This window comes from Erythranthe guttata, chromosome 11 (genome assembly GCF_056151865.1).
Source record: "Erythranthe guttata isolate IM_541 chromosome 11, IM_541, whole genome shotgun sequence".
Classification (NCBI taxonomy): Eukaryota; Viridiplantae; Streptophyta; class Magnoliopsida; order Lamiales; family Phrymaceae; genus Erythranthe; species Erythranthe guttata.
In genome coordinates this window covers 15,965,841-15,983,012 of record NC_142543.1, presented here as the reverse complement: position 1 = coordinate 15,983,012, position 17,172 = coordinate 15,965,841, and the positions used below count along the sequence as shown (strand labels likewise).

Below are 17,172 nucleotides of genomic sequence, written 5' to 3'. Positions count from 1 at the left end.
CCAAATCTGGCCATCATCGTTCATCTTGTCAACCTTGAAGCTATGCGATCAGCTTTATTGAGCCCGGAGACGAGATGAATCCGATTGACCCAGACAACTTCCAGAATGTGGGTCCCTTTTCCAATGCAGGAAGGATTCCAACTCGCCGGTCCAAGCGCATGAATCCCTTCCCAGATCTGAATGCTACTGGATCACAATGCCGAAGGGGAAGACATTCTCCCAGCAGAGGCGGCAGAGGTAGAAGAAGAGGCAACAGAGTCGGTCGCACTCCAGTTAGGCCAAACCCACCAAGAGGCCTTCATTTGGTTGATGAAGAAACTGATGATGAAGAAGGAGATCCCACTTTTGCAGAACCAAGCCCAAGCTCTCTCCTCAAGCTTTACAGAGTCATCCTCCAACGACTCAATTCCATCAGCATCAACTTAGGGGGAGACACTTCAGCCTAACATGGCAGCAGCCTCTTCTCAAACATCCTGTTTCCGAAGATGTTGTTGCACATGTTCCTGAAAATGCTGTCGCACCTACTGTCTCAGACAATACCCTTCAGAATGCTGCTGAGGATTCTGCTCCTTATCAAGATGAGAAAATGCCAGACTTTTCTGGGATGTCCTTTGCTGAGCATGTAGATATCACCACTGCTGATGCCGAGGACTTTGCCACCACAGAAGAATCCTCACTTCCTACACCCTCAGCTCCAAATCAAGATCCTCTGGAAACTCTGGCAGAGGCAGTTGTTCAAGTGGATGCACCACCTTTCCAGGCTGAAGAAGAAGAGAAAAGTGATGATAGCTGGGAAGTTCTCCTTGCCTCATTTCGCAAAAATTTGCCACCTTCAGAGTCAGACAGTGACTCGTCTGAGGAATTCTCTCAGATGCAGGAAAATGCTGCCCCACGTGTTGCATCACCTGAGCCAGCATGCATCCCAGATGAACTTGAAGACTCGGAAGAAGAGGAATCTTCTGAGGAAGATGAGCTGAACTTGGATGGGAAGGATCTGTCAACTTCTTTTGAGGTAAGCAATGCTTTCAGTACAACCTTTTATTTTGAATCTGATTCAATTTGAGTCCTCAAATCATGAATTGCCAATTCATTGAGGAGAAGAAAATTTCTAAGGATGAGTTTGATAGACATAGGATTACTGATTTTCTTGATCAAAGAAAAATCCTTAGTCTAGTTAAGATTTCCTGTCCTTATGATCCCTCTGTTGATTTTATGCCAATTTACAAACCTGCTTTTTAAAAGAAAAATTCTCCAAACTTTGGCAAAGTTTTTGTGCGAAATTCCATTTTCTCCCTTTTCTCCCAAAAATTATCAACTCTCATTTACAAACTCCTACTGTGATTGATGAGGATAATTATGGTGATTTTACTGAGGTTTGTAAGACTCTTTCTGGAAATCGTTTAAAATGTTGGCCTGCTCACCCCAGAAAATTCAAAGTTTCTCAACTCACTGCATTTTATTTTGTCTTGTTCAGACTCACAGTGATGAATTGGATTCCATCCAAAAATGTCTCTGTGGTTACTAAACCTCATGCAGTACTCATGTACAAATTGGGGATGGGATTACAAGTTGATGTTGGCAAACTTTTCTTTAATAATTTAGGTCATCTTGCCCAGAAAATTTCATCCTCCACTCATCTTTCGTATCCTTTTCTCATCTACTCCATTCTGTTTTCTCAAAATTTGGGCCAAGATGAATCATAATATCTTCACACTCCACTTGGCATGATAACTGTTTCTCAAAATTTTCTCAAGGCTACTCATGTCCAAGATCTTCCCTGGAATGGAGATAATTTTCTCTCAACTGAATCAGGTCAAAATAATCTTGGTACTGAAGGTGTTGCTCCTCATGTTGACAACACCCCTGACAATCTTGTTTCTGTTCCTAGAGATCTCTTGTTACAACAGCTTACTCACTCTCTAGCTCAGATTACCTATCATCAGTCCATGGTGGAAATGCTCCGAAAAACTCTTTCTGATCAAAAAGGGGGAGAAAAAGCTAGTCATGAAGTTGAAGCAGGGACTTCTCATCATTTGGATGCCAGAGGCAGAGAACATGGAGTTAATGAAGAAGAAGAAAAGAATGAGGGTGAAGCTGAAGGAGCAGAGGAAAGCAGCAGCAGCTGATACTAAGGACACTTTGGATATTCTGCTCTAAAGTTATTTTTATGAACAATATTTGTTTTTGTTCAGTTTGTTATTTTCCCTCTGATCTTTTATGCTAGGATTGCACTATTATTGTTATTTGCTATATTGGTTATCATATTCAGGGGGAGTCCAAGCAATGACTCAGGGGGAGTTAAGCTAAAATTTAGTTTTGATCAGAAAGTTAAAAAGGGGGAGTTTGAAACACGTGGATTATTTCCACATTATGTTTTTAACTTTCTTATTTTTTAAACTAAATTTTAGTTATGGAATAAGTAGTGCTTAGTGGGTTAAGTATAGTGCTTAGTGGGTTAAATATAGTGCTTAGTGGGCTAAGTAGTGCTTAGTGGATTTAATTGTGGATTTTATTCTAACTTCCTAACTAACCCACTAACCCATTTTCTTGAGTGCTCTTGTGGTTGGTTTTCTTGCAGATCATGGGCTGAGGAGTGGAAGCTTGAAATGTCTATAAATACCGATTTCAATACTCAATGTTTTTTAATCGATTCTACAAAATAAAAACCGAGGGCTGAAGAATATTCACGAGTGTTTTAGAGTGGTTTTAGAATCGGTCGTTTGTACTCCTCATGAGTACAATCTTTACGTACTCCTTATGAGTACATTCTTTACGTACTTCTCATAAGTACATTCTTTGTAGTCTAGATTGTATAGTATATATGTTTCTAGACTTGGTTGTAAGAATGATCAAGATAGTGATTCATTCATAAGTTCTTTACGTACTCCTCATGAGTACATTCTTTGAAATCTAGAATTTTTAATATTTTTCTTTTAGTATCTAGATTTGATTGTAAGAATGATCTTGAAAAAGATTCATTCATAAGGAAGAAGTTTTCGCACCTCTTCTGTTTGTATTCTTGGAATACTGATTTTAATATATTTTTCCGTCCTGTAAAGGGCAAGTTCACAAGTCTTTACTTGTGAACATTTTTAATTCTGAGTACTGTCTTTTAATCTTTATATTTCCGCTGCATGTTGTCTCAAGTGTCACAACATTTCAGATAACATCTCTGTATAATACGAATTCGGGACCATAAATTCTTTCAAGAACATAAAAAAGAAATGAAAATATATGTGTATTTCTCTGTAACAGAAAACATTCTTTTCATATTTTGTTTGAAATCAATAAATCTAAATATGTGGCTGCACCCACCTAAATAATTAGTCAACATAACAATTGAATTATTGTGGTCAACACCACGAGTAAAATACTTCAAAAATAAAAAATAATATATAATTAAGTGGGGCTATAGTCATACAAAGTTGGTCTGGCACAAACAAAATATGTGCATGCATTAGTGATAAAGACAAATATGGATTGCTTTTCATACATTCAATTATTTAAAACATTCATATCAAAATTGTCTTATATGGATAGCTATTGTCGGTTTATATTATCAAAATAATTATTCTAAATAACAAATTACGATCACTCTCCTGAGATAAAAGGTCAAATTACAAAAAAAAAAATCATCCTATTTGAGTAATTACAATCAACTTTTCAATTATGTATTTTATAAATTACATTCGTTCGCAAGTGAGCAACTTACCTACCAAAACAGGAGTTTTTTCGTAAGACAACACATAATTGATGGATAGTTATAATTAATTAGCCTAAAAAGAAAAGACTTTTCGTAATTTGACATTACCTCAGGGTTCACAATAATTTACTCTTATTTCAATTGGAATTCAAAATTTAAGTTTTCTTTACATTAGAAACTCTCTTCAATATTAAATTAAAATCTAATCTTTTATCACTTTGAACTATCAATAAAAAAAAATTCCAAATATTTATTTATACGTTACTTTTCAAATATAATATATCCGTGAGAGTAAAAAAAAAAAGGTTTTTTGAGGAGGTCCTGACCAATTATCTTTAATATTATAAGTTTAAGTGTTATATCTCTTTTGTCAATAAACTCATATGTCTTATAAATAAAGACAAACTTAATGTATACGACAAAATTACCCCAACTATTTAAATCTAATTCTTACTTGTAACCCCATTTTAATTTCAATTTCATCAATTTTGACCAAAAAAATCAGATTTTTTTTGCCTATTTGTTAAATAAAAGAATAAAAAAAACCAAAAAAAAAAACAAAGAGAGATAGAGATCGAGATCGAGAGAGAGTAGTAAGGTGCTATTGTGCTAATATATTAATTGGATGTATTTATTGCAATATAAATAATATTTTTACTTAAATAACCATAAATAATACATACATATATAATAATTTACAAATAAGGGTAGAATAGGTATCACAAAAATGTTAAGAAACAAAAAACATGCTTTTAAACATCGGAAAATATTTATAAATATACTCCTACTTTTAATATTTATTATTATCAAACGTTTCTTCCAAGTTCTCGTACTCCTCCCCTTTTAGGAACATGCCATTTCTCAGTAACACCATTTTCGTGTGCTACATAGGTTATGTTTGAATAGTAAAAACAAAAAGGAAGCAAACCCTAAAAAGTTATTGAATTTGATCAAAGAATGGAAGATATTTTATTATAATTTTAATTATTTATTTAAAAGTACATGATGTTATTATTTAATATTATTTTGTGTACGGAAAACAGAGAACATCCGCCGACGGAAGAAGACAAAAGAGAGGGCCGATTGGGGTTGCAGAGATTGAAGAATTTCTGGTTGTCAACCGAATTAATTCACAAAGGGATCAACCAAATTTCACAACAATGGAATATTTGGGTTGTGTGATTTCTAAGGATATATTAATTTTCCAAACTATATATATATATATATATATATATATATATATATATATATATATATATATATATATATATATAATTTCGAGCTTCATTGATCAAACAATCAATTTCCATCTTGTCTATTATCATTTACCTATTTTCACTATTTCAGTTTTCGAATCTCATTTCTCGTGAGTAATATTTATCACTTGTCGACCACCGCTAATTGTCTTGCATTTTGAATTTTACTTATTATCGAAGTTAAATATAATTAATTGTAATTTGATTGTTCATGTTATGTCACTTGTAGAGAATTTTTAAAATATTTTATTTTAGTATTGAAATTATTTCGTAAAAATATCCAAGCAAAATGTTATGAAAGTTAAAAAAAATTAAAATTTTTGTATGTTAATGGGTCTGGCGGGTCGGAACCGTTTAGTTAGGGTTTGGGTTGGGGCGGGTCTGGATCTAAGCTAAAGCGGGTTGGGGCGGGTCTTGGATTTATATATTTTTCGTGAGTCGGGTCTTGGGTTTAGACAAACCCGACCCAAAACCGACCCGTTGCCATCCCTACTTGTGAATAAGAAAAAAAGAAAGAAGAAAAGGTTGACTATTTTGCCTAATTAACAACGTGAATATTGTGTTCCCTATTTGATGTACACGAACACAAAGCTACAACAGCAAGAACTGCAATAGCTAGTACAAAAAAATTGTGGTGAAAATCCACCCTACGAAACAAACCAAACAAAAAAAAAAAAAGTTCAAATAAGTTTTATTTTTTCTAACAAAATACACGAAAAACTTGCGAAAGGGAAAGATTTTTTCTGTAAAAAAACGACAAACCAGTTTCCAACAATTTCCCCCAACGTCCTTGTAACCGATGCAACCCCTGACTCGACAGGTTTTTTATGAAAAAACGTAACTTCTGGTGACTCAGCAGCCCGTTAGGATAACATATCTGAGTCTGGTGTCCACAAGGCACCAACTCCCATTCGAGTTGAAATCCCCACACTGCTGCCAATTATTCTTCAATTCTAGAATCTTGTACTAACTTATCGATCACTCCCGAAATCAGTTGAGCTATACCCACGCGAGTGGTCCCCTTAATCCATTATGCTTGATGCATGCATCTCATTGGTCTATCTAGGGCAAGGTTGTAAAAATTGATAATCGGGTCCGAGTCGGTCAGGCACCGACTCACGATTAATCGGTGCGGCGGTGATTAATCGGTGATAAATCGGAAATAAATCGGTTTTTAAAATTTAATATAATATATTTGTAGATATTATTTATAAATACTCAAAACACAGATAAAAAATATTTAAACATAGTTATATCTCGATCATGTATATATTCTAATAACATAATAAAAGTTTATTAATAATAAGATCATAATACATAAATATCCTTATAAAATATAAATAAAAAGGCAATTTTTTTTGAATTTACATAATCGGCATACATCATTAGTTCTTTAACAATAATACTTAACATAAACAAAATAAAGAATAAACTCAATTTTTTTTATTAAAATCCCAACTTTTATTTTAATTTATAAAAAAAAAAAAAAAAAAAACCGATTTTTGACCGATTTTTGCCACCGAAGTTTGACCCGCCTTAAAGGTTTGACCGCCTCGGACCGCCTCAGACCGCCTCGAACCGCCTCAAACCGCCTCACAGACAAAAAACCGATTTTTCAAACCTTTACACTAAAATCGTAACGGTTTTGGACCGCCTCCGCCTCGGCGACCCATTAATCGGCCGCCTCGCCCGATTTTTAGAACACTGATCTAGGGTAAGGGCCAAGCCATTTATATATACTCACTTATTTATCAAATTGGGGAAATGAGGGATAACCCTCTAGTTTTGAAAATATATGGGGATAGGTCATATAAATTTTTCTTTTCTAGTGAAAAACCCAAATTATAATCTTAATTTGATAGACCCCCTAGACAAATTAAAATACCAGTTTTGCCCTTTTAGTTATAATTTAAAACCCTAACCCTCTCACCAACTCTCGTTATTTTCTCTCCCCCTCTTCCCAGCCGTTTTCTCTTCTCTTTCCTCCTCCCACGTTTTCTCTTCTCTCTCAAAATTATTGTTCTCTTCACTCTCTCACCTCCCACCGCCTTCTTCTCCGCTTTTCCGTCCTCTCCGCCGCACGCCTTCTCCGCCGCACACCGCCACTCCACACCAGCCACGCTGCTCCGGACCAGCTGTTCTGCTGCTCTGTCAAAGTCTTGCGTCGCTGCTCCGCCACAGCCTTGTGCCGGCCGCCGTTGCTCCTCCCACCGCCTTGAAATCAGTATTACTAAACCATTCACTTCACTTTTTTAAATTATTTTTTATTATGAATGTCCATCCATTTTTAATTTATTTTCTAAAATCTGAATTCTTTTCACTATTTCACCTTATTTTATTGTTTTTTTTTAATGAAAACCAACTAAATTCGAAAATTTTAAATTGTGATCCCACGATGTGTAGTCAGATCTAATGGTGAATTTCAGATCTGGAATTGGTGGTGTTCGATTTGTATATATTTACTGCATTTATATATAAAAAAAACACAGATCTACTATGTTTTTGAAGATCTGTGAACAATTAATATTAAAATATTTGTCTTGAGATTAATTTGATTTTTTTTATTATAAATCATATGTAATTTATTTTTTGTATTTATTTGAAGATGATTCGAAATGCCTAAAGTGTGAGAGTTTTGTTTGTCAGCAATGGAAATCTAACCAGTAGAGGTTATTTATATGGGTGATTTGAGTTAGGTGAATATACAGTACGTTATATTTAGTCATATACAGTCATATATAGTCAGTCACATGGAGTCATCTATAGTCATGGCTACATATAACTATACATGACTATAAACTTGTGGTATACAATAGTCATTTGTACTCGATTTCAGTTCAGTAAATTTATCAACAAAAAAAAAATCATTTTTTTTTTGTATTTTTCATGTAATTTGATTTTTTATTATAAATCATATGTAATTTATTTTTTGTATTTATTTGAAGATGATTCAAAATGCCTAAAGTGTGAGAGCTTTGTTTGTGTGTAATAAAAATTTAACCAGTAGTGGTTACTTACATTGGCGATTTGAGTCAGTTAAGATACAATTATATTTAGTCATTTACAGTCATATATAGTCAGTCATATGTTATCATGTATAGTCATGGCTACATATAACTATACATGACTACAGGACTTGTATAAACTATAGTCATTTGTAGTCGATTTCAATTCAGTAAATTTATCAACAAAAAAAAATCATGTTTTTTTTGTATTTTTCATGTAATCTAACTCGTATGTTCCATTTTGCTATTTAACTCGTATTTTTTGTCGCGTGTTTTGCTCTTATTATAATTTTATGACATGCAGAGAATAAGATTCGATGAAGTGCCTTTGTGAAGTTGGATTCATGTTACAGTAGTCTAGACTTTATGTCATTATATATAACTATAGATAATGGTAAATAACTATAGTCACTTGTAGTAACATACAGTTATATGTATGCTATAGATTTTTAATGTACAATAATACTTGTTCATGTTTGAAGAATATATGCATGTGACTGTATTTTTTCATTTTTTATTTGTTAGTTGGTTTATAATAACAAGATAAATTGTGAATCTTTTTTGTTGGTGTATATGAATTTTGGGTTAAAAAGACAGTACATGACTACTGAACTTGTAGTCATGTGTAGTATACTTTCAGTTCAATAATTTTACCAAAATTTCAATTAATAAAAAAAAAATAAAAAATTAATTAAAATAAAAAAAAATTAAATTAATAAAAATCGAAATATTAATTTTTTTTATAGAAAATACAATAATAATAAAAACAGGTATTGTATATACACAGGAATAAATAAATTATTAAATTAAAAATTATGATATATGCAGTACAAAAATACTAAATGCATGTCCAAAATGATAAGTGCAGTTGGTGAAAATGCTTAATGTAGTTGGGCGAAAATTGCAAATAAGGGCACCATAGTACTTTTGCCTCTCCAAAGGGTATCTCAAAGGAAGATTTTTAAGGGTGAACCTACCCCGATATATTTTCCAAATGAGGGGTGTATATCAAATCGAACCAAAGAGATTATATTTATACTAGGTATATGATCGGTTCATGCTTTTCAAATAACAACCAATCATAAATAAATAATTTATAGTATAAGTTCAACAGTTATTTTTCTTCTTCCTTTCTGGTTTTTTTTTCTTTTTTCATTTTGTTTTCCTAATCATTGTAATCTGACGAAATTGACCTCCTAATTAAGCTAGGAGGAGGTAAATGTTATGATATCCTTAGGTTAGTCAATAAGTTAGTTTTGTTTAATTTCCTAATGTTTTCTCATCAGAATTTTTAAATCTTCTTTCCTAATACTGTGAATTAATACTCACTCCATCACATTTTATATGTTGTGTTTTTTTTGCTGCGCATATATGATAAAATCAATAAATGTGCATAGGTTAGGGCATCTCCTGTCGATGGGGGGCGGCTCCCCCGGGGCTCCCCCGACCCCGACCCCGACGCCAACCATTTTTTCGTCCAGCCGACCAATCTCGTTTTTCTAATTTTTTCCAACACCACTCTCATCATATAATAATAATAATAATAATAATAATAATAATAATAATAATAATAATAATAATAATAATAATAATAATAATAATAATAATAATAATAATAATAATAATAATAATAATAATAATAATAATAATGATAATAATAATAATAATAATAATAATAATAATAATAATAATAATAATAATAATAATAATAATAATAATAATAATAATAATAATAATAATAATAATAATAATAATAATAATAATTTTTTCTTAGTTTTTGGGCCAAAGTAAAATAAAAGAAATTAATAATAAAATGAAAATAAATAAAGAAAAAAGAAAGAAACAAAAAAGGAAAAAAAAAAGAAATTAAAATAAATAAAGAAAATATACAAAGAAACAAAAGAAAAAAATAAAAAGGGAATACTAATGTGGAAAGAGAAGAAAAAGAAAAAAAAAAAAAGCCTACAGCATATGTGAAAGACACGTGATGCTTAGGATAGTGAGAGCCCAGGGCTTATCCCTGGGCTCAAATAACACCCTCAGCCACCCCAATCCCCCACCCCAGCTCCACCCCAGTCCTAACCCCTACTCATTAAACCCCTCAGTCCTCCCCCTACCCCACCCCTCCCCCAACACATAGGAGATGCCCTTATAGTAAAAAACATAGGAAATTACTAGAATATTCTGACGCATAATGTTTTTTAGTTAATTAATTAAGAGTGATAAATAGTAAAATTAAAAATAGTACAATTAATATTTCATTAAAATTGTAAAGTAAAAAATAATATGGAACAGAGGGTGTAACATTTAAACTCTATCCAACCCGACTTTCTATAAACGGCAAAAATTTGAAAAAAAAGACGTAAAAAAAAGAAAAGAATACGAATTCAAGATGATGAACAACATGTAAATAAATTTGCTTATTTTCTTGAATCTTTACAGCTTACAAGTACCTATCATTGCAAAAATAATTTTATTACACATACTATTATTGGTCTAAAGCAAACAAAAAAGATCCCTTAACCTCTTATGTTAGAAGCCAAGCAATACAAGTTGTGCTAGATTCTCAGCAAACACTATCTCTCACAAAACATAATTTAGAAAGAAGAAAAAAATAAATAATATATATATATATATATATATATATATATATATATATATATATATATATATATATAGAGAGAGAGAGAGAGAGAGAGAGAGAGAGAGAGAGAGAGAGAGAGAGAGAGAGAGAGACACAAAACATGTATGTACAGTGATTCCCTTTTCTTCATTTGTTTCTCTCTTTAAATAGGCAAAATATATAGACATGGATTCTTCATCTAATTTCAAACAAAAAGAAGATAATTGCCTCTTATCATTTCAAACCTCTACTACAAATCAAGAAGTTGAAGAATCTTCCAAGCACACAATTAACGGTGAAATGGAAAAACGGTACATCGGAGTAAGAAAGAGGCCATGGGGGAAATACGCAGCGGAAATACGAGATTCCACTAGGCAAGGAGCTAGGGTTTGGCTCGGAACTTTCAACACCGAAGAAGAGGCCGCCTTATCGTACGATCAAGCTGCATTCGCAATGCGGGGCCCATCGACTCCGCTCAATTTTCCGTTGGAAAAAGTAGTGGAATCACTTGAGAAGATGAACTATAGTTGCAAAGAGGGCTCTTCACCTGCGAAAGCCCTAAAGGAGTCGAATAAAATGATAAGTGCTTCGACGAAAGTGCAAAAGCAAAAAAATAAACGATTTAGGGAAGAGGAAGTTGTGGTTTTTGAGGATTTGGGACCCGATTTGTTGGACGAGCTTTTATCGGAGTGTACTTCATGTACTAGTAAGTGAACATGATACACATTTTTATTGTTGAAATTTCTTGTAAACCCTAGATCTCAAGCATTGTATCCATTTCATTATTCATTTTTTTTTTGCTAATAAAATTAGGACTTGGGGTTGAATATATATTAAGAGAGAATTAACATCACTCAGATTGGAGTTTGGTATATGTTCCTCCTTCATACTTGAAGATCCCTAATTTAATTTGTAAGTAATTAGAAAATCAACCTTTCTTGTTTATATTTCCCCCGTTGGCTGCAAATCTAGAGCCGTTTATTACACGATGTTCTTCCGAAACAAGAAATGCGAAATCCAAATTATTACATTACTCGTTACACGAAATCTAGAAACTTTCTCAATGTTTATGACAATTTTAATTCGCGAATATAATATTATGAACAATTGATCATCAACATATAAAGATGCTTAATTTTCTGTTACGGTTCGATTTCCTTGTTACGTTTTCTCGTTCAGAAACCACCGGCGGTGGCTCCAACAGCCCAGCACAAAGCACAATCACTAGAATCCTAGATCTGACCAGAACCACTTAGTTTTTTTGTCAATGCTCTTCCTCAAACCTCCAAATTATTACATTACTCGTTACACGAAATCTAGAAACTTTCTCAATGTTTATGACAATTTTAATTCGCGAATATAATATTATGAACAATTGATCATCAACATATAAAGATGCTTAATTTTCTGTTACGGTTCGATTTCCTTGTTACGTTTTCTCGTTCAGAAACGGCGGTGGCTCCAACAGCCCAGCACAAAGCACAATCACTAGAATCCTAGATCTGACCAGAACCACTTAGTTTTTTTGTCAATGCTCTTCCTCAAACCTCCAATCTCACTGAATTTGAATCCTCTCGTGTTTCCCTCACTCAAAAATAGATCTCACTTACTCACCGAAGAACAAAGATTTAAAAAAAAAACAGGAAAAAATTCAAATTTGCATGTGCTGTTTTACTATTTCTTTTTATAGAATAGTTTGCTATGTAGATGGAATAGAAAAAGTGTCTCAAAAGTAGACATAAAAAACAATACAACAATCGTCATACTCAAACAGGTATGTCGATGAAAAACGCCAAGTCGCATTCAATGTGGTGGTAAAACCAAGAGAGAGAGGGGAGAAAAAAAATCAGAAAGTAGAATTTGAAGAGAAACAAATGCTAAATATCTCGAATGGGTGGTAATGATTAAAACAGAGAGAACCAACGGTCAAAATTAAAGATTTAGAGAGTTCCAACCAGTCATTTGAATTTTTTGTTGTTTGGCGTGCCTCACAGAGAATCTAAAGGGGCCCAGAAAACAAAATTTACTATAAGTCCCTCAAATATAATTATACTAGCAAAAATGACCCATTTATTTTGATGAAGGTCGCTTGTTGCTACACCTGGTTATTTACATTGCTTGGAACCGTATATTTAAGTAAATAACTACCCTCTGAACATATGTACACATGGGTGTATACGATTATGTTTAAATACGTAATTCAAATCTATCAAATATAAATAATCATGTGTAACATCTAATTTTCCGTGAGAGTGACTTGAGAGCAAATTTTCCATTTAAAACTAATTGGAAAACATTGGAGAAATTTCCTCAACTAGCCATAAAATACAACCAAGTAATGGACCACTAATATATATATGACTAGGAAAATTGACATGACATAATGACCACTCCAAAGTAATTAGCCAGTCTAATGGAAACCAGGAGCTGGTTTATGGGGTGGCTCTGCCTCATACGCCGCCGTGTCCACGTGGTGGGGCCAGGCGAATATAATTCCGAACCACAAATAATTCTTCTGAATAAAGGATGCAGCCAGTATAATGCTACAAACATACCGGACTTTTTCAACAATAACCTGAACGCCACCTTCTCCGACCGGAGAACCCAGCTGTCCGGCGGCGGCGGAACTGCTCCGCCGCCAATGGTGCTCGGGTCATCTACGATGGCTGTTTTCTCAGGTGTATATTTCTATCTTTTTTTTTTCCCGGAATATTCCATTATTCTTTCTGGTAGTTGATATATATTCATTTGATCTTATGTTTTAATTTGATTTATTTTACAAACATATTGCATTTTCTTTTATAAAACATTTTTCTTTTTATTTAAAAACAATTTAACGTTGTTGACAACATTAAAAGGACATGAAAATATCTCGGTATTTCTCTTATTTTTAGGAGCCTGAATTAGAAATTATTATGTTTTAAATCCATAAATATAAATATGTGTACGGAATTTATTTGTATTAATGAGGACCCACCTAAATTATTAGTCAGGGCACAAGGTGTTAGCACTAGTGATAAAGACAAATATGCAATTATTCATGCATTTCATATCAAATTGACTTGACGTATATATGATTGCCAAATTGTTTGTGTATATTTTCAAAAACTGAAATGCTAATTGTAGCGGGATTTTTACTGAAATTGGCTTATTTTCAGCGGTAGTCTCATTTGTTAATTTTCTAACTTTCTAAAAAAACTGAAACTCTCTCAACTAAAAAAGTCGAAAACTTATAATTGAAGTTCGTTCGACAAATTCAAAAACGAACAACGACTTCTTCGATGGCTGATCCGAATAACTTTTATATGGTAAAAAGAAAGAAAAAAAAAATTAAAATTAAAAGTTGGTGTAATTGTGCTATACAACACACAACACGAGAAGTATCAAAAAAGAGAAAAAAATTGGAGTGACCCGTGTTGTACAACACGGGAACTTGGGTATTAATTTTCAATTTTTTTTTTATTCCTTTGTATTATTAATTTTCATAATTTGGTAGGGTGATGATGGTGATTTTGACGAAAAATTTGACGATGAATGTACAAATGAGTACAATAATCCGAATATGTGTTATCATGTTCCTCAAATAATTACAAAATTCGATATTTAGAAAAAAAATATTAAAAAAAAATAAAAAATATTAAAACATGAAGTTCCTGTTCTGCAGAACATGGGAGCTTGAAGTAATCTTCAAGTTCCCGTGTTCAGGAGCACGAAATTTTGAATCTCCCATTTTCTGGAGCACAAAAACTCGAAGAAAATTCAAGTTCTCGTGCTCTGCAGAACAGAGGATTCAAGCCGTTTTAATCTCCCGTCCTGCAGAGCACGGAAACTTGAATTTTCTTCGAGTTTCCGTGCTCCAAAAAACGGGAGATTCAATTTTTTTTCTCGAAATTTTGCTAGATCTAATCCTAAACATGTGTTTTTACCTAAATTGGAAATAAAACTAATTAAAAGTAGTAGGATATTGAAAATTTACCGGAATCGAGCCTCGTTTGCTACGGTTTGAATGTCGAAAAAAATTACGAAAATTGAATTTCTAGAGAGTGTTTGGGAATAGGAGAGAGAAATTGAAAAAAAATATTAAATGAAAAAGATACCGCTGCAAATAAGCCAATTTCAATAAAAGTCTCGCTGCAAATAGTAACACCCTTTCAAAAAACATATCTTAAAAACAAGTCATTTTATTTGGGTAATTATAAGGATCCTTTTAGTTATATAATTTTATATATATTTATTCTTACATTGTCAAATTTATCTACTAAAAAAGATTTTTTTTATTAAGACAATACATATTTGAAGAGGAATGTTATAATTACTTAAACAAATTTTTTTCTTCTTCATAATTTGACTCTACCTTATGGATAGCCGTAATTGCCATTATTTCAATTGGAATTAAAAATTTATGTTTCTTTAACATTTAGAAACTCTCTTCAATATTAAATTGGAATCTTTTATTACTTTGAAATATCAATAATTTTTATTTTATGTATCTTGATACTTTTCAAGCATAATATATCAGCTAAAATAAAATGAATACTCCTCATAATATAATTTTCATCAATTTTAATATATTGTACTCTAACTTCATTAATATTACACATTGATCGCGGGTTTGAATAAATATATCACAGTAATCCTCATTTTCATAATTTTTTGAATTTTTTTTAAATAAATTATTTTTATGAATTATTTTTTGCCGGCTAGATTATGACGTTGACTGTCGGTCTCCGCCGTTGATTTTTTTTAAACTTTTTTTTTTTGTGATTGTTTTTCCACCTAAATTATTGTTTTAACAGCAAAATTAATGTCTGAAACAGTAATATTAAATGACAACAGTAATATTACTAATATTATTGTCACAAACATTAATATTACTATAAACAGTAATATCATGGTCGGAGACAACAATTTGTAGTCAATATGATAAAATTAATTAATACATTAATATTATTGTGTAAACAACAATAGTATTGTCTGAGACAGTAATATTACTGTCTTTGACAACAATATTACATTTTTTTACTGCTAGATTACTTGTGACAATAATATTGCATGCCAAGACAATAATATTAATGAAAAATAGTTCTAAAAAAAAGGGAAACAAAATTAAAGGCCGGAGACTAGCGACAATCAAAATTGAAATAAGGGTCAAAATTGGTTAATTGTTAAAATTATGCTAAATTGGGGTGTAAATCATGAAATTGAAGTTGGACTAGGGTTTCAATGAGTTTTCCTTATTTGCAAATAAGTTTGAATGATAAGGATATATTTGCAAGACAAAAAAGTAGGGATAATTAGTGAAAACCCCCCAAAACCTTTGGGTATATTAGGGTGGATCTACACCCTTTTACATTATTAGTGAAACCCCCCTTATTAATAAATTAAATTAAATATTTATTAAATTTCGATTTAATATACCTAGTTTGCCATTTATGTAATATTATTTAATATTTGACCTATTCTCTCCACCGTCCCCTTCTTTTCCTCTCTCCCTGTTAATATCGTTCTCTTCGCCGAGAAACGCAATCTTTTCCCCGCCGAGGAACGCAACCTACAGATCCAGATCGAGAACCGCGAAGACGAGATCCCGTGTCCTCTATCACAACCTACAGATCCAGATCGAGGAGCTCTCCTCCAATTCCGGTGGCATCCTTGAAGCTTTTCGATTCCAAGATCATCGGATTCGCCGCTTAGAGGTCTGTTTCCTTATCTAATTGTGTCCTTGTTCTTTTTTTTGTTACATTTATTTGGAATATGAAGCTAATATACTATGTTGATCTGTTGTGTATACGATTTAGTTAGTACAAAAAAATTGCAACTTTTTTTAGTTTGATTGGATCAAATTAGGTATAATATTTTAGATTACAAGATCTGACTAATTTTAGATTTTAGGGTTGAGATTGTTATGGGTTCTTTTGATTATGTTAATGATTTGTCGACTTGAAAACTATGCTTTAAGTTTATTGCTTTTTTTTTTCCTCAGATCTATGAATCTTCTAATATATGTGTTTAATATTTTCATAGTTGAATTGGTGATTTTCGCAGTTGCATTGATGTTTTTCACTGTTGAATTTGTTATTTTCGTAGGTAATTTTGTGGTATTTCCGTAGTTGAATTGGTGAAATCAATCACATACACTGATTTATGAAGAACTGTGCCGTGTTGAAGAGTAGGTAATGAAGGTGAATTGGAGAAGATCGTATTTTTTGTAGTTGTATTGGCTCAAATTTATAGTCGTTTTGCTGAAATCGATGTTGTTTTTTGTAGTTTCGATATCTTTGTAGTTGTTTTCATTAATGTGTATCTTCCGACGGGAAGATAACATTAGTTTTCGTCGTAGTTGTTTTCGTTACGGTTGTAGTTGGTTTCAATAATAGTCGTTTTTGTTGGAATTTTGGTGTGTTTTTTTGCTTTTGCTTTTGCTTTTGTGGATTTCAATAATTTGTAGTTGATTCAATATAGTTGTTTTCATATAGCAATATAGTTGTTTTTGCACAACAATATTATTGTTTTCATTACTTTTTAGTTTGTTTGAATAAATAGTTCATTTAACAAATAGTTGTTTTGGAGATGTTTTAATTAAAT

General features: G+C 32.3%; 1 long non-coding RNA gene and 1 pseudogene across 1 annotated transcript; both read left to right on the top strand.

The window, feature by feature from the left end:
* Positions 1 to 10,602: 10,602 nt before the first annotated feature.
* On the top strand, positions 10,603 to 11,443 carry LOC105959350 (ethylene-responsive transcription factor 1B pseudogene; annotated as a pseudogene).
* A 4,662-nt stretch (positions 11,444 to 16,105) lies between these two features.
* Positions 16,106 to 17,143, top strand: LOC148767088 (uncharacterized). Its single transcript, XR_016034234.1, has 2 exons — positions 16,106 to 16,283; positions 16,675 to 17,143. It is a non-coding gene; the product is annotated as an uncharacterized LOC148767088 (long non-coding RNA).
* The last annotated feature ends 29 nt before the right edge of the window (positions 17,144 to 17,172 follow it).